The 24,494-nt window shown below is 53.4% G+C and overlaps 1 protein-coding gene across 2 annotated transcripts in view; it reads right to left on the reverse strand.

The window, feature by feature from the left end:
• The window catches only part of Bicra (BRD4 interacting chromatin remodeling complex associated protein), a 61,242-nt gene extending 36,865 nt beyond the window's left edge, over nt 1-24,377 (reverse strand). The window contains exon 1 of one of the 2 annotated variants that reach the window (XM_023704577.1): nt 24,352-24,377. The gene's annotated coding sequence lies outside the window, so the exon portion shown is untranslated. Of the gene's footprint in view, nt 1-592; nt 654-24,351 lie in introns of those variants that run through there. The other variant, XM_004644384.2, reaches the window with a different exon arrangement.
• Nucleotides 24,378-24,494: the final 117 nt, after the last annotated feature.

Here is a 24,494-nt window from a genome sequence, read left to right on the forward strand (position 1 = left end):
CTGTCTGTCTGTCTGTCTGTCTGTCTCTCTCTCTCTCTCTCTCTCTCTCTCTCTCTCTCTCTCTCTCTCTCATATCTGGTACTGGGCCTCACTATACAGCTCACAGCTCAGGCTAGTAGTGATCCTCCTGCTTTCAGCCTCCCGAGTGCTGGGATTACAGGTGTGCACCACCACGCCAGTCTCCGTGGCCAGCTCAGTGTGCCCATGGGGCAGGGCTGGCCTGGCATGTGGTGGCAGGGACTGAAGCCTGGTCCTTGAGCTTGCCTAAGCAGGTGCTTAGTCTGCTGACCTATCTCGCCGGCCCTTGAGTCCTTTTTTTTTTAAAGGGCTAATTTTTTGTCTCAAAACACAAAAATAGGCCAGGCGTGGTGGGAGGCACATGCCTGTAATCCCAGAACTCAGGAGGCTGAGTCTGGAAGATCGTCATGAGTTTGAGGCCAGCTTGATAACAAGAAAAAAAGCAACGGGGTCGGGGAGATGGCTCAGTAGAATAAGTGCTTCCCTGGCAAGCGCAAGGGCCTGAGTTCAATCCCTGGTTCTAACAAAAAAACCACGTATGTCATGAATACACTCACCACTTCCCCACTTTTACCTTCAAAATGAAAAGTGGCGTCTTCTTAGCCAGCTGGTCGAGGTCAACAGCAGCAGCGCAAGTGCACCTTTGATCTGCCAGAAAAGCACCTCACTTGTGGGCTCCCCCAGAGGCAGCAGGATCACTACGAGTTCAAGGACAGCCTGCACTACATAGCCAGACCCTGTCCCCAATACAGAAAAAGTTTATTTTGGCTAGGCACAGGGACACACACCTATAACCTCAGAGTTAGGCAAATTCAAAGTCAGCCTGGGCAACTTAGTGACTCAGCAAGGCTCTTGTCTGAAAATAAAAAATAAAGAGGACTGGGATGTAGCTCAGAATGAAGGTCCTGACAGTACTGGAAGGAAAAAGAAACAAAACAACCACCTTAAGCCACAAGTTACAGCTAAGTGGTTTCACATACATCAGCGCCACCCTAAAATCCAAGTAAGCAACACACCTGGCCCCGACAAACTTTCTAAGGAGAACCAGGACCTCCTGGATTTCGGGAGGTAGGGCAGACAGGGCACGCCCACCAGCCCCTGCACCTGCCTCGGCCTCGCTTCCCCGCTGCCTCAGTGCTGCTGTGTCTCACCCACCCAGGACACCCTCTACTCAGAACCCTCCAGGGCTCCCAAGGCTCCCCTATAGCCTCGGGCCCCACAGGGCACGCCCCGGCCTCTTCCCAGTCCCTGTTTCCCAGCTACACGCTGCCACAGGGTCTCTGCAGTGCTGCCCCTTTGCCTGGTGCTCCCCACTCCATCCCTGCCACCACATCAGTCTCCAGGCTCAGTTCAACAGAACCCACAATCACAGGGTCCCAGCCCCCTGAATGCTGCATACCCTCAAGAGTCCCACTACTATCCGACAGCCACAACTATGATTTATCTTAAGTACTGCCACCCTCCTGGTTTCTGTTTTAACCCTGCTATGTAAATATTGACTGGATTGGGGGGCTGGTGCCAAGCAGGGGAGGTGACCAGGCCTCTGGCAGGTGGGGGCAGGGACTCACCCAGGTGCCCAGGGGCTGAGGCCAAGGGACGGGGGGTGGTGTCAGTGGGGGGTCGAGGCAGGGTGGCCCCAGATGAAGGCTAATGATGGGCACTGGCACCGAAGGCTGGGCAGGGGCATCGCTGGCGGCAGGTCAGATGCAGAGGGACACGGGAACCAGGGCATGGAGGCAGCAATGGCTTGGGCACATGCAGCCCTGGAGGCTGGACAGCAGCCAGCCTACACCCAGGCTCCTGCTCCCCAAAACAAGGCAACCCACAGTCCCCACACAATCCAGCCCTGTTCCCTGTTCCCTCTTCTCCACACTCAGTCTCAGTCCCAGCCCCACAGGTCTCCTCACTGTGACTGCCAGGCCGGACTGCTGTGTGCCTGGGCCTTGGTTCCCTTGGCCCACAGTGTCCTCCCCCAGATGCCACCCAGCCCCTGCATCCTCAGGCCTCTGCTCTTGGGGGCCATCTCTGACTGCCTACATAGAAGTACAGAGCCAGGGGTGGTGGTACATGCCTGTAATCCCAGAACTCGGGAGGTTGAGAGAGAAGAATCTCCATAAAGTCCAGCCCAGTCTGGAATATACAGTCAGATCCTGTCTCAAATAAAGTGCAGCTGCCACCTCTACACCTTGATCTCCCTTAACCCACGCTGACCTGAACACTTCAGCACCTGACACAGGAACTACTTCTGTTGTTCACTGCCTGTCTCTAGAGGGTTGGGAAACACTTGCTAATACTTGGGTAACCATGTACAGTTGGGCAGGTTCTCTCCTGCACAACCTTAGAGAGAGGGCAATCCCATGTGAGGACACTGTGGGTCTGCACACATCCACGACCACAACTTGTGTCAGGTGGTAGTAGAAAGTCATGAGAAAGAGAAATCTGTATTTAATGCTACTGAATCGGCCCCTTAGCTCATTGTAGACTGTCAGATAAAGCAGCCAGCCAACAGCTCCTTCAGGTGTCACCAACGTTGTCCACTGCAGACACCCTGCCAGCCTGGGTCCTAGCCTAACTCTGTGCTAAGACTGTTGCTTTTGGCAGGCTCCACTAGCAGCCCCCCCACCACCACCAACTTCCACTTCTGATGGGCGATCTGATGAGTGGTGTGGGGCATGCGGCCCAGGGTCCACAGGGTCCTAGCAAACAGAGGCTGTCAGAGGAGCTCTGTCAGTCCCCAATCAACAGGCCCAGGATCCAAACCACTGCCCAGGGCAAGACAGGCCAAGCGCACCTACTGAGGGGGGGGTGCGGGTCACTTCCGCATGCTCAGCATTTTGGGGAACTTTGTATTATAATTTCAGTTTCTTTTCCCCCCTCCCTTTCCTCATTTGGTCCGAGAGCTTGTGATTTTCTTTTTAAATATTTAGGCGTGATGTTTTTCTTCAACTTTTTCTTGAAATTGAACACACCAGCTGCTAGGATAAGGAGGGGGCAGCCAGCAGGACTTCTTTCTGGGAGAACACCCTAAAATTAGGCACGGCCAACCTGCTGGGCAAGTGGGCATGACCTGTCAATCACAGAGATCCAAGCCGGGACTCCCCAGCGTGGTACCTGGGACCAATGAGAACATACTATGTTCAATTCTTAGGTGACTGGCCAGAAAAGGTGGGCTTATACAGACACAAAACATCTCTTTGAAACAGAGCCCCAAATCCTGAGCCACCCTTGGGAAGAGGATTTGGGTACAGCAAGCAGGAAGTTGGGGGTGGGAGGAAACATTTCACAAGAAATCTTTTGTACTATGTGGTTTTTTTTTTTTTTTTTTGAGGGGGGGCATGTGCTCCCTAGTCTCAAAATAAAATAAATGCATACACTTTTAAATCGCCCCCAGGTCAGGCATGGTGGCACACACCACGCACCTATAATCCTAGCACTTGGGAAGCCGAAGCAGAAGGGTCACTGTGAGTTCAAGGCCAGCCTGGAATATTCAGTGAGAGCCTGTCTCTAAAAATAAATGAATAAATGAACAAAACAAATCCTCCCAAATAAGTTGTTTCTTAAGCATTGCTGACACCTCCCGAGGCTGGATGGGAAGCCAAGGCCATCCCTCTGCCCCCCGGGGTTGGTGATAGGGACAGCAGAGGCGCCACAGCCCACCCCAGACCCCTTTCAGACCCTACTTCCTAAGCTTGGGGAAGGGGAGATACACAAATAATAGGAGGAGAAGGACAAAAGGCTGAAGAGGGGGAGGGAAAGGATGGAAGAGGGGCTGGAAATGGCACCTTCCACCTCGGCCAAGGACACAGCCCCAAGCAGCTTCAGTCACAGCAACCAAAGAGGAAATGACTCCAATGTCCAAATAGTAAGATGTGGCCTAATGGGTCCTGTGGAATATTATGCAGCCAGAAAGAACAAAATGCTAAAATGGGTTGACCCTGAAACCCTTATACAGAATGAACTAAGTCAGACTCAAAAGCATTACACCTGTGTGGGTCATCATATTTATGAGATATGTCCACATTGGGCAAATTCATAGGACACAAAGGAGATTGGGGCATTTAGGGGGTATAGTTTCCTTTTAGGGTGATAAAAATGTTCTGGGACTAGGTAGTGGTGATGGTTGTACAACTCTGAAAACCACTGGATGGTAAGCTTTAGGTGGGTTAAGTGTGTTGTGTCTGATTGTCTCCATAAAGCTATTTTCGAGTTTGAAGCAAGATTTTTAAAAAAGGAAAAAAAAAGAAAGAAAGGAACTGTTAATGTATCCCTTTACCACCCTAACCCCTCTCTTCCATCAGTGTTTTGCAGGCTGTGACTCCCTGTCCCCCCTCAGGCCCCGCCCCACGCCCAGCGGACCTGCGCAGGCCACGCCCTCCAACATGCCTAGGCTGGATGGCAGCCTGCTCCAGGCCCTGCACACATCCGGGGCACCCAGCTCCTCCTGAGAGCCCCTTCCTGACGCACTGAGGCCCAGGGCAAGGAGGGTCCCGCTCAGGTCCTCTCTGGCTGCCCAGAGACCTACAAACGTGGCCCAAGAAGCAGCTGTGGAAACCAGAGTGAAAGGTGCTGCGCTTGCAGAATTTCCCAAGTATACAGAGCACTGATTTCAGAAGCACACACGCCTTTACACTTCGGCAAAAAGTATGTCTGTCTGTCTCCCGCTCTCTCTCACACGCAGAAGACTCAGGGAAAGAAGTGGGTGAGAATGCACGCCCTCGCTGCCCCCCACCCTAGGGTCCTTAGGAGGTGCAGAGCCTGGCCAGGTGAGATCTAGGACATAACATTTAGCAGAGAGGACTGTTCCCGAGCAGTTCGTTTGTGGAAATGATGACCTGAAAAAGAAAAAAAACAGAAACAAAAGAAGAAAACTTCTACAGACACATGCTCCAGCTTTCAAGGAGGCAAGCCCTTCGGCTCCACCTTCCCTCCTGCGCCTCCACACAGCACCCTGCACACAGTCGACTTCCAGGTGGTCAAGGGCAGGGCCCGAGCACCAATTCCCTCACCCAACAAACACTGGCTAGCTAGCTAGCTGAACATCCTTTCCCCATAAATGGAGACTCAACTTCATACAGATTTACAAACTCCATAAACCTGAACTGCCAAAAACATTCCATTTTGTTGAGTGCATACTTTTAAATTTCTGCCTAATAAATCTCCTCATGCCCCTTTAAAAAACCAAAAATGTTTGGTATAATGATGCATACCTATAATCCCAGCACTTGAGAGGCTATGGCAGGAGGAGGAGTACCTTTGAGTTCAAGGTAGCCTGAACCACATATAGACTCTTTCAAAAAACCAAAACGTAGGGCTGGGACTTTAGCTCAGTGGCATAATGCCTGCCTGGCAGACATGAAGTTCTAAGTTCAATTCGTGGTACACCCCCTCCAAAATAGCCGGGCATGGTGGTGCATGCCTGCAAACCCAGCACTGGGAGACTAAGGCAGGAGGGTCAACACAAGTTTGATGCCAGCCTGGGCTACATAATGAGTTCAAGGTCAGCCTCAACACAGTAAGGCTCTGCCTCAAAATAAATAAATTAGGAAACTAATCTAGAATGCACGGTGGGCCACTGAGAAGGGGCTCCAGGCACAGGGCGAAGAGGGAAGGCTTCAGTTTGAAGCAGAGTGATCATCAAAGATCACCCAGGTGACACTGAAGCAGAGCTGGAGGGAGATGAGGAAGGCTTTTGCAGAATCCATGGGAAGACACAGTTCTTATAAAGGCCCAGGGGCTGGGACGCAGAGGGCTCCAAGGATATGGGGAGGGGGGGTCACTGTGAGCCACAGAAGAGAATTCCAGAAACCATGTCAGTTGGGGTAGGGGGGTAAGGGAGCAAGGCGGACCCTAACAGGTACAGCAGTTTGCCTTCTAGGTCTCCACTTTCAGGACCACCTCAAGGCCCCAACACACTTCTCCAAGGGGACCTGAGACCGATGGCATCAGAGGTTGTACTCTCAGGAGTCCAGAAGTTGCCCATATGGTTCAAAATTTCCCATATTTCCATTTTCATATTTCTACTTCTATCCTCAGTGTTCAAACTGCAAGTCACAGCATTTCAGCACTAGTGGAATGAATATTATGGTCAAACATCATTTGAACAAGAAGGAGAAACAAAAAAAAAAAAACAAAAACAGAAATAAAGGATGTATTGCCAAATGACCCAATAGTAGTCAGACTACGTGTCCCATGAAGCTTGTTTTCCATGTCTGTCTCTGTGTGTGTGTTCTCAGTCATGGTGCCAAATACATATCCTAGTGGAGACCAAAAGCCAGGATGCCAATGAAACCCCTGACTCTGATGCTCCCATCCCCACTCAGAACATTGTCCCACATCCCAGAGGTCACAGGACCATTTGTGCTCCACTCCCAACCATGTTCTCTTCCTGAGCACAGCTGGACTGCATCTCCCAGCATTCTTTGCAGTGGGAGGTCACATGGCTGCTTTCTAGCAAGGGAATGCAGGCAGAAGTGAGCTGCACTCTCTCCATAAAGCATCCTTCCAGGCCCTGCTCTGTGCAGGGACTTAAGGGAGGGCAGGACCATAAAAGGAAGGGAGTTCAGTTTCCCTTGATGAGTTCAAGCTTGAGCTTGGCTGAGGCTACCCAATGGAGAACATCCTCACACATCCATGGGCAAGGAAAAAACCATCCTTGTGCCACTGCACCGAGAAGGAAGGGCCCACTTATAACCACTGCATCACCTGCATGCTCAGGAGCCACCCAGTGACAGGTGAACCCTTAAACTGGCAGCCAGCTGAATAGAGAGGGTTTTAAAGAAGTCTCAGAATGAAAAGCAAGGAGGAAAAACTTATGCTTATGCTTCTTATGCTTCAAGAAGCAACAGGGTGCCAGACTAAAAGCCTTCGGTGACAAGCCAGGGCCAGAGATCGAGTCCACAGTAAATCCAAGCCACACCAGATTCTCAATCTGAAAAGAAACATGCGCTCCATGACCAGGGCCTCCAACCCAACTCTATACTAATAATCAGAGCCTCCTTTATAAGCCCTGGTGGCCAGAAGTGAAGACCCGGGCTGGGAATTCCTGCAGTTCTTCCAGGACAGCTCCGCAGGGCAGGTTCTTTGCCTCAGGGTGCAGAGAAGGAAAGAGGAGCCCACCCTCGCCACCAGACCACAAGACAGCCTCTGACAGAGGACCTGTTGCGTGCAGTAGGTGAGCAAACAGCCTCCTTCTACCCCTTTTCCAGACAAGGCTATGACAATCAAAGCAGGTCTCAGTGCAGATCCCGACCCCACGCGCTCTGCACTGGCCCACCCCACCAGGGACCCACCCGGGGGTCCCTCACCCACCTGGCCCGGCCACCCCAGGCTCTGGGTCTCCAGGGTTAGGTTTGCTGATGTTCCTGGCTGCCCCATTCCCTGTCCAACCCACTTTCTTTTGACACACTTGGGTCCTCCAAGTTCCTCATTCAATAAATATCCATGCCCTCAGCAAGTAAGTAGGAAGGCACATGCCATAGGCCAGGATTCCTTCTAGAGACTGAGGGGACAGGTGTGAACAAAAGAAAGGTTCTATTCACTTGTAGCTTACTTTTTTTTTTTTTTTTTTTTTTTTGGTCTTGGGGATTGAACTCAATCAGGGCCTTACACTTGCCAAGCAGGTGCTTATGCCGCTGAACTAGCTCCCTGGCCCCTTGAACCCAGGCCCTTGGCACTAAATTATAACCCTGGGCCTTTCTAATCTTGCTTTTTGGGGGTGGTTTGGTACTGGGACCTGAACTCATGACTTTGTGCTTGCCACGCAGAAGCTTACGCACTGAACTATGTCCTCAGCCCTCTTGCTTTGAGTCTGGCTTATGTTTCTAAATTGTACAGGCTGGGCCTGAACTTGGGATTCTCCTGCCTCAGCCTCCCAGAATACTGAGATTACGGATGTGTATCACACCTGGTTTAGAATTTATATTTTATTTTTTAAAAAAAGACACAGAAAAAACAATAATATAACATTATAGTAGCTACTTATAAGTATTTAATTTATAAGTATTTGATTTACAGTATATCTATTGACTAGCAATGTACTATACTATTATAGAAATGTACTACATTATGTTAAATGTAGTATATTATATTTGTAAGTACTAAACCACAAATGATATGCTATATAATTACTTTAAAAATGTTATTTATGGGGCCGGAGAGATGGCTCAGTGGAATAAGCGCTTACCTGGCAAGCGCAAGGACTTGAGTTCAACCCCTGGTTCCGCCAAAAATAAATAAATAAATAAAATTAAAATGTTATTTATAAAACATGATAAAATCAACATAAATATAAAATACATGGCACATTAGAAGTTGATTTCTTTCTTTTGAGACAAGGTCTCACTGCATAGTTCTGACTGGCCTTGAATTTACTATGCAGCCCAGGCTGTCCTTGAACTCAATGCCATCCTCCTGCCTCTGTGCTATGACCCCAGGCTGGATCTGCCCATAAGAGCAGGCTTGGTTAAGCAGAGGAGAAAGGGGCTGAAGGGAAGAGCAGGGAAACTGCAAGTGCAGGTGCTCTGAAGTAGGGCTTGGTCAGGCCTTACTTAGAGCGAGGGGAGAGCAAAGACTGGGGGGAGACCAGAGGAGAGGTTAGGGGTCAGATATACATTACAGGTAACAGCTACTCAGTCGCAGAGATGCACACCTCTGAGCCCTGCTGCTCAGGAGACTGAGGCAGGTGAATCACAAGTTGGCAAGGGCCATTTAGTGACACCCTGTACCAAGACAGAAAGCTGGGGTAGATGACTTAGTGTTTCCTGAGTTCAATCCTTAGTACTGCAAAGTAAGTACTGCTAAAAAGTAAGATAACCCAAGCAGTCATCAGCAGAAACGTGGATAAACTGTGGTCTATCTGCGCAATGAGGTATCACTGGGCCCACGCTGCGCCACGTGACACGGGGAACCTGGAAAGCACAAGGCTAAGAAGTGAAACAACCCAGATGCGAAAGCCAATCTACCGAGTGCTTCCCCTTGCATGAGGTTATCTAGAGAGGTTAATTTAGGGGCCGAAAGGAGAAAGGTGCCAGGCACAGGCATGCACACCTGTAATCCCACCCTGGGGACGCTTAGGCAGGAGGATCACTGTGAGCTGGAGGCCAGCTTGGGCTACATAGTAAGACCCTATCTCCAGAAACAAACCAGTAAAAAACAGCAAACACCCAAGGAGAAAGGCAGTCCAGGGCTGGGGGAGGCGAATTCTGGAAGGGTGGTGATGAGGGGATGACTGCACAACTTTGCCAGTGTACTGAATGCCACTGAATTTTACATTTAGAAATGATAAATGTTAAGTATATTTTACCACAATGAAAAACACCCTAACAAACATGTATATTGTACTTGATGTATAAGACACTGTCACTCCTCCCAGACTCCTCCGAGGGAGGTCCTGAGTAACCCAGCGCTCTGGGAGGCCAAGGCAAGAGGATCACAAATTTGAGCTCCGCTGGGGAGCTTAGCAAGACCCTGTCTCCCTGAGAGACACCAGCCATGATCCTTTCAATGAGTAATTAGCAAAATATGAATGACCTCATTCAGTTGCTTAAATGCAGTCTTTGCAAGCCAGTGTGGACTTCACTCAGTGCACAGCTCAGTGTGGACCAACCACCCTGCAGAGGGCGAGGCCACCTGTGGCCAGCTGTGGTGCTGAACACCGAGGCTCTGGGCCACAGTCAGGTCTCCATCTGAGACATCAAGTGACAGGGGCCATAGGAAGCTCGGACTAGAAACTGGCTCAGATCCAAACGGGAACAGGAGAGGAGACTGAGCAGTGCCAGTCCGCGAGCAGGGGCAAGGAGTGGCCAGGATGTGCTCTGGAGGCACAGCCCACAATGGGACACAGTGCTGGGGTGCCCGAGTGTGTGGGTGAGGGAAAGGACTGTCAGACTTGACATGTGACTGTGTTTACTACTGAGCAGTACTGCACATGTACAAATGGCTATGACGTAAATTTTGCTTTGTTTTTTTCTTTTGAGGCAGAGTGTCACTATGTAGTTCAGGTTGGCCCTTAGTACATGGTGATCTACCTGTTTCAGCCTGCAGTAGACCCAGATTACTGGCGCAGGACAGATTACAAGCATGTGACACCACACCAGCTACATCTTTATCACAGTTAAAAAAAAAAAAAAAAAAAAAGTACAATTTCGGGTTGGTGGATGTAGCTTAGTGGTAGAGTGCTTGCCTAGCACAGAATGAGACTGTGGTTCAATCCCCCAGAACTGCATCAATCAATCAATCAATCAATCAATCAATCAATCAGAGAAAAAAAGGTTAGTGTTGAAGATGCGAGGATAGAACTGCCATTTAGCAAGTTTGGAATAACCTTGAGAGGAGCAATCTATGCTTTCCTGTTCTGTTTTGTGGGCTTTCTGGGGACAGGGCACAGATCCAGGCTGATGTTAGGCTCATTCTGTGTGAGGTTTCTAGCAGATAATCCAGAGAGAGCGCAGTCAACAACCACATGGGAGCAAGTGAGTAAAGGCCCCTCCTCGGCCCTTCTCCCTAGATTCCTCCACTTGGCCACTCTGCGGCTGGGTCTGGCCCTGAAGGCTTTCTAAGCCCCCACAGGCAGCAAGGGCAGGCCCGGCCTGAGCATCCATCGCGCTCCCCTTTCCGCCCTCAGCGTCAGCCAGGCTCTGAGCTTTCAGACACCTCATCTCCAGATGCCCCGCCAGCACCCCCACCCCACCCACAGGCCCTGGGAGCTGGTCTTGTTCATCCTGATCATCTGTCCAGAGCTCGAGCCTTGGGTGAATATGGTGAGAGGCATGGGCCACTCTGACTGTGCCCATGAGGAGGAAGCAATGGCAGTCACACTGGCGCTGTGCTGTGAGGTGGCTATGAATATTCACGTGAACACAAGAAAGAGACTATAAATAGCTTGGCTGCAGGTCAAGTCTCCAGGCCCAGGAGCAGCTGCTGCTGGTGGACGGAGGCTGCTGTTTCTTGGGCCATCAGGGCAGGGCAAGGGTATCCCTATATATTGGAAGCTTGTACAGGGAGAGGAAAATGGGGGCCTAGGAACTCTGGGTCCACTCAGCCGGATTTTAGCTCTCACTGAGCAAAGGCGCTCACTTCTCCATGGTTTGTTCCTAGGGGATGAGGAGTATGCTGTTGCCTTGTTGACCTTAAAATTAGTAAGAATCATAACAGAAGCAACAGCAATAACCACAGTAATAGGGAGGCACTGCAGATGGATGGCGAGTGGCTGGAATCCCAGCACTCGGAAGGCTGAGGCGGGAGGATCACAGAGCCCTGGAGGCCAGCCTGGACTACATCATGAATTCAAGGCCAGTGTGGACAATAGCAGTTTTTTGGGTTTTTTTTCCTGTGCCTTTCCCGGAGGCTGAGCTCTCGGAAGGAAAAGTTCTGCTGTCACTGATCCACAAAACACAAGATAATTTGCCTCCAGACCCAGCTGTCTCAGCCAGGCCAGAAACACTGTCCAAAGCTTGAGGTGAGCCAGCCAGGATGGGCTGGAAGCCTTCCTGAAGGAGATCTCACCACGCTGCCTTTTAAACAAACAAACCTGATCCTAAGCTGTGACCTTGTGCTCCTGCCCCCTTCCTCAATCTTCCGAGCAAGGCCCCAGGAGACTGTCCTTTCACTCTTGCCTGCACCCCGACATAGACAGGAGCCCATGTTGCAGCCCCCAAACCAGCAGAGTCCACCTCCCGAGCACACTCTCTCGTGGGGACTGATTGGCCCAGCTCCCGCCAGGTGCTAGTCTCAGTGCCATCTCCAATATTCCCTGCTTTCCTTCTCTTGGCTCCTCCAAGCCCTCACCCTCCTTTGAGGTCCAAAGTGGCTTGTAGGGCTGAGCATTTCTGACAGTCAGACCAAGGGTGACGAGCAACAGTGTCCCCAGAGCCCACAGGTCTGGCACCAAGCAGCCTCTCAGAAAGCCTGGATACAGTGGCAAAGGGGTGAGGAGGGGAAGGCTTTCTGGAATGCAGCTGGAGGCCACCCAGCCCCTAAGTGCACACTCTTCTCTGCCTCCTCACAAGGCCATTCCCAGGGGTCCAGCCAAGAAATGCAAGGTGCAGATGCAAAAACGGCAGGCTAGTTCATCCCGGCTCAGAATCCCACACGGCTCCCAGCTCACTGCAAGCAAAGCTGAAGTCCCAAAAACACAGAAAAAAACGCAGAGCAGCACAGGGACAGTGCTCATCAGCTCCAAGTGCAGATCAAGCGGAATACGAAAGTAATCCACAGCGGCCAGGAAAGGAGGGAGAAAAGAGGAACAAAGAACGTAAGAGATGAAGCGAAGACAAACAACAGCACAGAAGATTTAAATCTGGCCACATCAATAATTCAGTATAGCTGGGCACACTGAGGGGCACATGCCTGTGCTCCCAGCCACTCAAGAGGGCTGAGGCGAGAACTTCCTTTGAGCCTAGGAGTTCAAGATCAGCCTGGGTAATACGGTGAAGCCTCCATGAAGGGACAGGGGAGGCAGCACAGACCAACCATGACTTGTAAAGGCCTAGATCAGTGCCTGGTACACTGGAGCCCTCCTGTATTCCCAGCTACTCCAGAGGCTGAAGCAAGAGGCTCATGAGTTTGAGACCAGCTTAGATGACTTAGTAAGACGCTGTCTCAAAATAACATTTTTCAAAAAGGCTGGGTGGAGTTCGTTGGTAGAGCACTTACCTGGTATGCACAAGGCACTGAGTTCTGGACCTCGTACTTAAAAAAAAAAAAAAAAAAAAGGCAGGGCCCAGAGCAGGGTGAGTCAGTGTAAAGTGCTGGAAAGTAACTGGCTGCCTGTCACAGTCTGGGAACACCAGAGTCAACTTCCTGAACTCTGTCACCAAATTTTAAGACATAGAGTCAACTGTGTTTCTCTAGAGAAGGTGGTCGCCAACAGATTTCCAAAAGGACCCAATCCCTTCCCCCAAATCAAGAAACACTGCACTCCCAAGATCCAAAAAGAGAAAGTGCACTTCGAAAACTCCAGCAGGGGCCACCGCCCTCCTCAGTTCCTCCTGCTCCTGCTCCTTGGGGTCTGGTGGCCCTTGCTGACCTCCTGAGTCCCCTCCCAACCCCATGGCCATCTGTATTCTGCAGTCACACCCTCCTCCTCAGTCTCACAGCCTGAGAGATGGTACTCCTGCGCCCACCCAGAACCACACTCCTGGCTCTTCAGGAACCTTCCTTGTCTGTCCTATTTTCTCCTCAGCCATGAGGCCAGCTCGGATTCTTCTATTTTTTTTTTGGTGGAACCAGGGATTGAACTCAGACCCTTGCGGTTGCCAGGCAAGCGCTTATTCTACTGGGCCATCTCCTCGGCCCCCAGCTCGGATTCTTAAGCACGCCACTCTCACGATCCGCAAAGGTCCTGGCTCCTTGATCACTGAGCACCTACTCACCAGGCTTCCTGGGGACCAAAGCAATGGGGGAAGGGAACTGAGCAGAGGGAGAAGCCAGGGATGGGATCTGTGAGAAGGCAAAGAGGCCAGGAGGGGGGGGTCATCCTTATCATCATGAAGAGGTGGGAGATGGCTCCAGGCCAGGCAGCCCAGTATGGACAGGTGTGAGGAAAGCAGAGGAAAGAGCAGGAGATAAGGCAGGGACCTGTAGCCTCTGGAGGAGGGTATATGTGAAGGCTCACTGCCTGTGGGCACCAGGGAGCCACAGAGGCTGCTGGTGCCCATCGGCCCTATTCCTGGCTTTCCCCCATCTACCCCCCCCCCCAGTGCTCTTGCCCAGCTGCCCTCAGAGCCAGGAACCTACAGGGCCACCAGGAGGCCTGGCTCTCAGTTCTGCTGGGCCCAGCTGGAAAGTCCCCATTTGGCTCCAGAGATGCTACCCTTTGCTCCTGCTGCTCTCTTCCCACTGGCAGGTGTGCAGCCACCTGGGTGGCTGGATTCTCAACCCTCTCCAAGGCCCCCCTCCCCTGCATTAAGGTTTCTGGGGACTTCCACTCCTGACTATGCCTCTCTCCTGCCTGCAGGCCTCTCTGGGGCACATGCCCCACACCATGTGCATCTCTGCCCAGGGCCCCACACTTCTGGGCACCCCTGGACCACGCCAGGCCTCTCTTCCTCTCACCCTGCTCCATCACCAAGACCACGGTGTATCCAGCCCACACCTGCCTCCTCCCCCCCCATGAAGCACCACCTGATTCTGCAGGCCTCACTTGGAGCCCAGCTCGGCCTCAGCAGCTGCCTCCTCCAGGAAGCATCTGGAAAACCCCAGTAGCCCCTCAGGAAACCCCCACCCCCACGCCAGGCAGGTCTGAGACACTGATCTCACAGGGCAGGAGCCACCTGTCTCCCTCCCTGCCCAGCTGGGCTCTCACCAATTCCACCCCAAGGGGGGCCTGGGCCACTGCCAGAGGGGACCTCCTAGGAGACTGCACCGACCAGCAGGAGCCCAACCAGCAGGAGCCCAGCCGGGTTCAGGCAGCAGCTTGCCCTAGCCTGAGGCAAGTCCCTTACTTCACTTCCTTCCCTGCCTCTTACAGGGGTGGAAACTGGGGTCTCAGGGTGGGGCTGGCATCCCTGAGAGTACAGGGAGCATGGGGTGGACAGACGCAACCCATAGCCTGGGGAGGAAGATACAGCCAAGCAGGGGAACGCAGATAGTGTCCTTCCATCAGGCTAGATCCCCATAGAGCCACGATTCTAGCATGGACAGAAAGAGCCTCAAAGTACACTGGGAGGTACAAAGTACACTGGGAGGTGGGAAGTTATAAATGTTTTCATACATCACATACAGATGCCCTATATTTCTACTATATGTTATATAACAATGCATGTGTACATGGATATACGTATATGGAAACATACTGTACAAACATGTACTTAACATACATACATACATTCTTTATTCGTTTTCTTTTTTGGTGGTAGTGCTGGGGATTGAACCCAGCGCCTTATGCATGCAAGGCAGGAGCTCTACCACTGAGTCACATCCCCAGCCCCATACATATATTTTTAAGCAGATTTTATCAGAAATTTAAGTTTCTGAGCGCTGGGCATGGTAGCACATGCCTGTAATCCCAGCACTTCGGAAGTTGATGCAGGACGTTTAAGACTAGCCTAAAATATATAGTGAGACCCTGCCTAAAGAAAAGTTACCCCTAACAGAGTATAGTGGTACACATCCAGCTACTCAGGTAGCTGAGGCAGAAGACTCACAAGTTCGAAGCCAGCAAGACCCTGGCACAAAATAAAACAGAAGGCTGTGGAGCTTCAGCTCAGTGCTCCCTCGATCCAATCCTTAGTATAACAAGAGGAGGAGCAGGAGCAGGAGCAGGAGCAGGAGGGGGAGGAGCAGGAGCAGGAGGGGGAGGAGCAGCAGCAGCAGCAGCATCTCCCACTTCCTCCAGAGGCTAGCCAGGGGCCCCTTAGGCCCAGAAGTTGGCTCCATGTCCCCCCTGACAATCAGAAACACTGCTACTGACTCCTTAAATACTGAAAGAGAAACACAGGACCCTGCAGGGAGCAGGCACATAAAGGATAAAGGGGCAGTGAAGCTGGGAATCCTGCTCACCCAGGTAGAGACAAACACTATAACTGAGGAAAAAGCCATCCTCACGTACCAGAAGATAAGGAAGGCATTTCATCAACTCCAAGCAGCACATCTTTGAGTCCATGACAGACATCTCTCTGGCTTCTGTTCTCCCTGAAGTGCCCCCCACTGAGCCTCCATTTCTGGGGAAAGTATTGGGTAGACTGGGAATCCTGAGCGCCCTTTTCACCCTCTGAGCAGCCTCGGGGTGCAGACACCAGAGTCCCGGCTCACACTGGGCACTGGGCTGTAGCAAGGTGAGGACCATGCACAGAGGGTCAGGACTCTGAGGATGCAGCTGCCTGCACCAAAGAACCACTCACAGATGCAGCTGACAACAGCACTGATTCCAACGCTTACCTTGGGAGTTGGGTCCTGGGGTGGGGTGGGGGTGGGGGAACGTCTAAGAAAAGTATTCTGAAAAATACCTCTGGACATGCACACAGGGTACTTCTGAGACCAGACAGACTCCAAACACAGGTTCTTTGCTCCCCTTTCTTCACCCTGGGACATGCCCAGCATCCATCCATCCACTGTGAGCCATGAAGGCACCAGTGCTGTCCTCATTTGTTGTCTTCTGCATCTTAGTCCAGGGAGAGGGTCTGGGCAGGAGGAAACGCTCCAGGTGGGGGGGGAACTGCTAACCCACACTGGGTGACCTAGAACCTTCCCCAGACACAGGCTTGGGCTTCAAAGCTTCCTGGGGAGGGGAGGTAGGATGATGACACTTCACGGGCCAGCATGCAGCAGAGCGACAGGACAGGAGAAAGGCGAGGAAGGAACAGGACATGCTCATCGCCAAGCTGCACAGCACGCGGAAACTCAGTGTACTGCGCCAAATGTTCTCAACCCAAAGGAGCAGGTGCTCGTGAAATCCCAGGGGCAGCTCAGCCACAATGATGGAATCACCAGGGACTGCTACTGGGCAGGTGTTGACTGCCAAGAGCCCCCAGGGAACCTTAGGCCAGCGACTTGAACGTGCCGTGTCTCAGTGGGGTGTGAGTTACACAGAGATACACACTGGCCCTGCTTGAGACTCTCAGAAGGTACAGGGCTCTGGGGCCCATGCTGTGATCCCAGCACTCTGGAAGGGTGGGGCAAGAGGATCATAAGGTCTAGCCCAGCCTGGGGAACTTAGTGACTGAGTGAGACCCGGTATCGGAATAAAAAATAAAAAGGGCTGGAGATGTAGCTGAGTGCAGGGCACAGGCCCTGGGTTCAACCCGCAGTTAAAAAAGAGAGAAAGAAAGACTGGTCGAAAGGCATGGTTGAACTCTGTGTTTTATTGAGATTACACCTCAACAAGCAAGGATTGCAAGGAAAAAAGCACACATCTGTGTCCCCCTTATCTGAAGGGGACATGTCCCAAGACTTCCAGTAGATGCCAGAAGCCGTGAATAGCACCAAACCCTATTACGTTGTTTTCTCCTATGTACATGTACCTACAATAATGTTAGTTTACAAATTAGGCACAATGAGATTAATACCAACTAATAAAATAGAACAATTGTGGGGCTGGGGAGATAGCTCAGGAGAATAAGCACGCAAGCGCAGGGTCCTGAGTTCAATCTCCAGTACTGCAAATAAAATAAAATAAAACAACAATTCTAACAATAGGCTGTAACAGCAGTATGCGAAGGTGACCTTGGAATTTCTTACAGTCCCACGCCCACCCTTCTTGCTGAAGGTGGGTAACCAAAGGCACAGACGGGGGCTAAACTCAAAACTTGCCCAAGAGACTGGGCGTGGTGGTCCATACCTGTAATCCCAGCACTTGGGAGGCTAAAAACAGGAGGATCACTATGAGTCCAATCTGTGTAGTGAGACCCTGTACTAAATACATTAAAAAAATTAAAAATTAAAAAAAAACTTGCCCCAGAAAAGGAGGAACACACTGCACGTAAAGCAGGAGCTCACAGGCACATTCCAGGGACAGGAGGTGCTGTGATGAGGGCTAGCTGAGATCTCCCCATGGTGTGCCCACAGGAAGAGGGGCAGAACAAAAGTCACCGTCCAGCAAACTGTCACCACTACCTGGTGAGGCACAGAGGACAAGAGGCAGCCTCTACCCCTTGGCAGGTGGCTCCATGGGTCTTGGCTTGGGGGCTTCCTGGGACACAGGGCCAGCCCCACCTCCAGGACAGGGAGGGAAGCTCCCGGGGGTCATTAGCAAGGATCCCACAGCCTTAGGCAGACATCCCTAGGCACTGCCCCTCCCTCCCGCAGCTGCCCCTGCTGGGACAAGGGACAGTAAAAGCTGGAGGGGTCACCCAGAAGTCAGTGGGCCCATTTCCAGCACAGGAAGTGTTACAAAGGGTGAGCTGTGAAGGGGCAGAGGGGAAGAGGGGGACAAAGGCAATTCAGCTGGTTTAGGGGCTGCAGGGACACTCACTGGCCCCTCCTATGACCCCTGGGAGCCCTAGAAAACACTCCTGTCCCCATCTTGCAAGGGCACAGCAGTAGAAACACCACTAACTGCCACGTGTTCACTGAGCCAGGTACTACTAGCAAGGCACTTTTCCAGGACAGACTTTATTTAATAGGTTCTTGAAAGGCAGCTTCGTTATTATTCTTCAGCTTCAGGTTCTCAGGCCTGGGCTTGGAGAAGGGAACTAATGTGATCCTAAGTCGCAAAGTCGGGGGGACAAAACTAGGCCGTCAACCGAGTCACCCCTCTCCCTTCCAGGAACATCCTCACCTGCTGCAGGCCCCACTGCTCTAACACCCCGCAAGGTGTCAGCACAGACCCTCAGGCCCTGTGCCTCTCTCTCTCTCTCTCTCCACCTCACCACAAACCCCCAAGCCCAAGTAATCAGAAACAGCCCCAGGGTGTGACCCAGAGCTGGAGCTCTGCACGGTCCCCAAGAAGGGAACACAGACAAAGGACTGCAAAAGCAGTCTGATCCCACTTCTCTCAAATAAGACAGTTCCCTGAGGTGGTGAAATACTTGGGATCCCAAAAATAATAACAATACTGATACAATAGAAATACTGCAATGTCTGGATGTCTTTAAAAATATTACAGTAAAAAAGGAAAAGAAAATGTGGGGCGGGGGAGGTGGAAACAAAAAGATCAGAAAATTGCTTCCAAAGTTACCAATGGGGGCGGGGGGCGCCTGATGGTATTGAACTACTGGTGGGTGCTTTAAGATTTCCATAATAAAAACTTAAATTAATTATTAATTACAATAAAGTCTTTCAGAAGCTCTCCTCAGAGCCAGGCGCCTAGCTAAAAGGCTTTCTGCAACTTCACTATAGCTTCCCAAGATCCCAGGAGGCAGGATCTGTTACAGGTGGGGAAACTGAGGCCCCAGGTAGGTGTCAGCTCTGGGGCAGGGGCTGCACTTCAGCTCAAGGTCAGAGGAGGTGCTTAGCATGCTTCAGGCCCTGGTTTCCATACCCTGTGCTGCTAGGATGATCAAAATAAAATGCCGACGTTGATGGTCTAAAAGTATAGGGAGAAGCCATAAGGACTCAGGTGTCTGGTGTACTGTCACACATCTGTAATCCCAGCACTCAGGAGGCAGGAGGATTACCTGGGCTACAAGAGAGACTGGGTCTCAAACACAAAACAAAACAAAAAAACAACCACCAAGGACTTGGGGGTCTGATCCCACAGGAGACTGTGTACCTAACTGCCACAAGCACATTTTGTCACCTGCTACATGCCAGGGCCCACTGAAGCACTGGGCATCCAGGGCTGTGCTGAGGGGGGGCCCCACTCTGGCCCAACCTTCCAGTCAAGGAAACTGAGGCCCCAGCAGAAAGAAGCCCTTGCCCCACCAGTTGCAGAGCAAAATCTAGTACTTTCAACTGCCCTGAGGCTTAGGATGCCACACCCTGGCTCTAGGGAAGACAATGCTGAGCTTTCAGAGTGGCAGTGCCACAGTAAATCACAGGGAAAGTCTGGCACTGTCACCGGGCATGGTGGTGTAGACATGGAACCCCAGCACATGGGGAGCTGAGGCAGGAGGTCCGCTGCAAGGTCAGCAGCAGCCCGGGCTACACAGTGAGCCCCTGTATCACTGACCCCACCCCCTTGCATTTAGTAGTGCCTCAAATCCACAGCACACACAGCTTGGGACAGCACTGCCTGCCTCAGCCATCACGAGGGAGGCACCGTGGGCGCATTCTACAGACAAGGAAACTGAAACCCAGACAAGGGCTCACATGTGCAGGGTTGTACTGCAGTAAATGGGGAAAGGCCTGTACCCCCCACCCAGCCCACTCATGGGGTGGCGGATCACAGCCCACCTGGGCTGAAAAGGGCCCAGGAGAAAGGACAGCCTAACAGTGACTGTCACACCACACACCACAGTTGCTGACTAATAAGGCTGTCCGCACCTGAGGAGTGTTATTTAACCCTCGCAACAACCTGCTGACAGAGCCCACACTGCTGAGCTCCAACCCAGTGGCAAGCACCTGAGGCAGGCCACGAGATTCCTGGAGGCAAAGACTTGTGAGGTCAGGAGCCCAAGCACGGCAGACAGGTTGGATGAGACTGACAGCGGGCAACTTCTTCTTTCCAGTGGCAGCAGCATCACAGGGGCCTCAGAGCCAGGTCCTGACCCAGCAAGCCCTTCCTTGTGCAGAGCCTACGGCCCGAGAACCCACCGCCTGGGGTTGTGGGATCAGCTTCCTGCTCTGCCCTCCACATCCAGCACAGGAAAGGAGAACTGTGCCCCAGTGGAATAGCACAAAGCTAAGAAAAGAATGCAAGATGCAACTGCAGTGTCTCCCAGGGACAGGAGGTGCAGAACAGGAAAGCATGCTACCATCTGTAAAACAGGGACTGTGGAACAGGGACGGCCTCAGATAAATGTGCACACACAGAACCCCAGAACTGAGGAGTTGGCCCTGGAGATGGGGGCTGGGTAGCCAGCACTGGTAGGAGTGGGTAGGAGTGACCTTTTATCTCTCGTACTTGAATTTGTCCCATGTGCATGTAGCACTCAGAAAAGAGACAGAAAGTGGCTTTCTCCTTGGAGCCCTCTCAGGCCACCCAGACAGAACTAATCAAACCCCACCCTTCTCCTGCCCCACTGGGTCCCAAGATCATAGCTGATTCTCAGGGCCCTGGCACACAGTAGGCCTTGAGGAAGCTGAGTTGGGAACAATGCAAGAAACAAAGGCACTCTCTGCTTCCCCCGCCAACAGCCACCCTCACCCCACAGACACATACACTTCACGCACAGAACTAATTGTTGCCAAACTAGAAATGCCTTAGAAAGCTCTGTCTCCATTGGGGGAACTTGCATGTCACCAAGACACAAAGGGTTCAGTCACCCGGGACACAACTCGAATAGGGGTGCAGCAGACACAGGAGCATGCTAGGGAAGGATCCAAGGGAACCCCTGGGGACCACTCAACCAACAGCTTCCCTGGCAGCTCTGGTGTGGTGCATCTTAGGCCAGCGCTGGGGAGTGAGCTCAGGCAAAAGGGAGAAGCCAGGACAACCCATTCTGCTGGGGGAGGAGGGGACAGTTTGCAGGGCAGATGCTTGGTTTGCAGCTCAGCCTATTTCTCCTAAGAATGAAGGTGCATGGTACAGGGAGGAGACCCCCAAAGGGCCAGGACAAGATAAGTGACCTCTGCCCAAGGCCCTTGCCCTGCAGGGTGGGAGAGGGGAAGTGGAAGCCCCTCACTCCCTCCCAGCCCAGCCAAGAAAGGAATGCCATGTTTTCCTGTTTCCAATTAGCTTCCCCCAAGAGCAGCCCTCTGCATTCTTCAGACAGGGAGTCAAGGCAGCCTGGGGAGTGGGGGTGTGGGGAGGCTGGTAGCTGGTCCTGAGCCGAAGGACCCCCTCCTCATACCCAAGTCCTCTACTCCCCACCAAGGGCCCCAAGGCCTGACACTGCTTTCCCTACCCAGTACCCTCAGAACAGACCCCACATCCCAAGAGATTGGGGGAGGCCCTGGAGGCCTCTAAGAAAAAAGTCAGCAGAGCCCTTAGGCTTTTCCCACATCCCCCAAAGATCAGTTCCTCCTTTTGGGAAGCCTCAACCTACCATCTTCATGCCCCACCCCAAGGGTTGTATAACTCATGCCTGTCAAGTCACAGAGGAGCAGGGAGCCCCTTAAAGCCCCTGGGATCAGAGCTTATGAGGCAACACCTCCAGGGCTCTGTGGACAAATATGGAGTCCCCTCCCCCAGCCCCTGCAGCCTGGCCAGAGTCCAGCTGGGCCAGGACACATTCCTCTGGCCTCAGTGTGTTGAGGCGAAAAATGGCCTCACCATCTTACTGCCCTCTCCCTTCACCCCAGAGCGGGAATGGAGCTGTTTACAGCGCTGCCTCGCACTACAGGAAGTCCTGGGACAGAGGTTTCTCCATGATCCCCTTAGTACCCCACAATCCTCCCCACCCCTGCCCATGGACATCCAGGTCCCAGCTGCCCAACCACACCATAAATTACACATCTGAATAATGCTTTAGCCCACCTCGAGGTCAGCTAAAGGAACTGTAATTTTATGCCATGTGCAGATGAGAAAATCTAGCTGGCCAGGGAAATGACCTGCCTAAGGTCACAAGGTGGGGTAGCAAACCCAGAGCAACCCCTCTGCCAGCTGCATCAGGGTACCACTGTGGGCCAAAGGGCTGAGGAACAATGACCACAAGGACAACAGTGAGTTTGGCTTCCCTCTCAGCAGAGCTGGGAGGCTGCAAGCAGGCCAGGACTGTGCTCCGGTGGAGGAGAAGTCGGTGGAGGCGCACGTTCCAGCCCCCACCCCGCCAGGCTGGGATCCCCCACCCTGACTCACAGACCTCCAACTCAGGTCCTACAGGCAAAAGGTTCCGCTCTAGTGACAAGGATCCTGCCCCTTGTCACTTCCTGATGCTCCACTGCCCTTCCCCCAAGTAGCAACCAGATAAAAACATCTGACAGCTCCTTCCACATAGCATATACAGAGACCTTGGCCCACTCAAGTCAAAGAAACACAGTGCCACAATGTGGGACTGAGAGCCTCACGGTTCTGTGCTAGGTCAGAGAAACTCTTAGGTGGTCCAGAGTTGAGGTCTAGTTTGATCCAGGGCTGTGTGTTCCTAAGGAAGCCCTTAGTCTCTCCAGGCCTTGATGAATAAGCCTGGAAAATGGAAACAATAATTGTTCCCCATTTTCTCCTGGGATGGTGGCCGGGACACACGACACTTAGCAAGGGACAATCCCCAGCACTGGCTGGGTAGGGAGACAATGTTATTTTCATTTGTGGGGTGGTGGGGTGTCTAGGAAAGGCGGGTGAGGTAAACGCCCCAGGAAACCCCCCAGGGAATGGAAAAGGGTTGGTCTCTCAGCTGTGCACCTCTCCAGTTTTCCCGTGTGTGTGTGTGTGGGGGGGATTAGAGTTGACAGAGCCCCCAGCCCAGACGAGGTGCAAGCAGAGAGCTGATCCTAAATCTCAGGCCCTGGAGTCTGAGTGTCTCCAGTTCCCCTAACAAGTGCCCTCAGAAGGAGGTGCAAGGGAAATACAACCGCTCCTACATCTCCAGGTTTTTATTACATTATGGAGGAGGTGACAAAAGGGGATGAGGGTCTAGTCCAAGGTCTGGGCACTCACCGCAGCCCACAGGCTGAGGCAACCACAGGGCTGGGACCTGTCACCCTGGCCTCCCCAGGAGAGCTGACCCGGAGGACTCTGACCCCACCTCTTTGAAGGTTCAGCTGCTAAGAACCACAAAGCAAAACAAAGGGGCGCGGAGAGGAAGGAGCCTCGGTGCCTTCCAATCCCTGCCACCCGCCTCCCGGCGCCGAGCCGAGCCCGCGCCCTCCCGCGGCTCGGAGCCCGGCCCGGCTGGCGTGCACCCAGGCCTGGGCAGCACCGGTCCCAGGTCTCCCGCATGTGACAGGAGCCGGGGTGGCAGCAGCCGGGGACGGAAAAGCCAGATGGCCGCCTCCCTCTGCCCTGCCCGCGTCCCTCCCTCCGGTGCCCTCGGCGGACCGGGCGGGCCGGGCTGGGCTCACCCCGGGGAGTGCTGCCTTTGTCTAAAGGTCACCACCGAGCGGGCGAGCGCGGTGCCCGGGCCTGGCGCCCCCATCTCCAGGCGGCGGGTGGAGGTGACAGCAGTGAGGCCCCTCGGGAACGGCCCCTCCGGGACACGCCGGCCGGGGGCGCGGCGGGGGTCACCTCCTGCTACAACCAGGGCCGGGGCCAGGTCGACTCCTTTCATTGTTCAGAGGCGGCGGGGAGGGGACCCGGCGGCCTCCTTCCCCATCTACCCTCCCCAGCTGGCTGAAGCTCCGTTTCTCCCGGCACCGCGAGGGGCATTTGGGGGGGCGCAGGGGACGGCGAGCGAGCAACGCGAAGGACCGCTTGCCGCCCGGACCAGAGTCCCCGCAGCCTGCGACCGGGCCTCGTTCTCCCGAAGGCGGGAGTGGAGCGGGGAGCGGCGCGGGGAGGGGGCCGGGGGGGCGCCCCTCCCCCCGCGGACGCCGGTCCCGCTCCCCGCCGCTCCATTGTATCCCGCGGCCGGCGCGAGGGCCGGGCAGGCTCCGGGTGTGGGCAAGGGACAGGGGGGGGTCCCCCGCAGGACCGGGGCGGCGGCGGCGGGAAGGATCCGGGGTGGGGGTGCCTGTGGCGGTGGGCGCCGAGCAAAAAAGAGAGAGCGAGGAGAGAGCGAGTGAGCAGCGGGCGCTCGCCCCGGTTGGGGGGCTGGCGTGTGTCGGGGGGGTGGGTTCGGCCCCGGCTCCGGCTCCCCCCACACACACCCTCGCCGCCAACCCCCACTCCCCCTTCGCTTTTGCGCCCTGTCACAGCCCCGACTCGCAGGTAGAGAGAGTTAAGAGATTTAAAGAGAAATTGCTACATTGTGAGAAACTCACCCTGATGTTTGAGCAGCCGTCGGCGCGGGGTCTCCGGGACGGCCCCGCACGGGCTGCACAGGGAGGACCCAGAAGGGGCCGGCCGGCCGGGCCGGTCAGCGCACTGCCTGATCGCATGGCGGCCGCTCGGCTGCGCGCCGGGC

The sequence above is a fragment of the Octodon degus genome, unplaced genomic scaffold (genome assembly GCF_000260255.1).
Source record: "Octodon degus isolate 3935 unplaced genomic scaffold, OctDeg1.0 scaffold00197, whole genome shotgun sequence".
Taxonomy (NCBI): Eukaryota; Metazoa; Chordata; class Mammalia; order Rodentia; family Octodontidae; genus Octodon; species Octodon degus.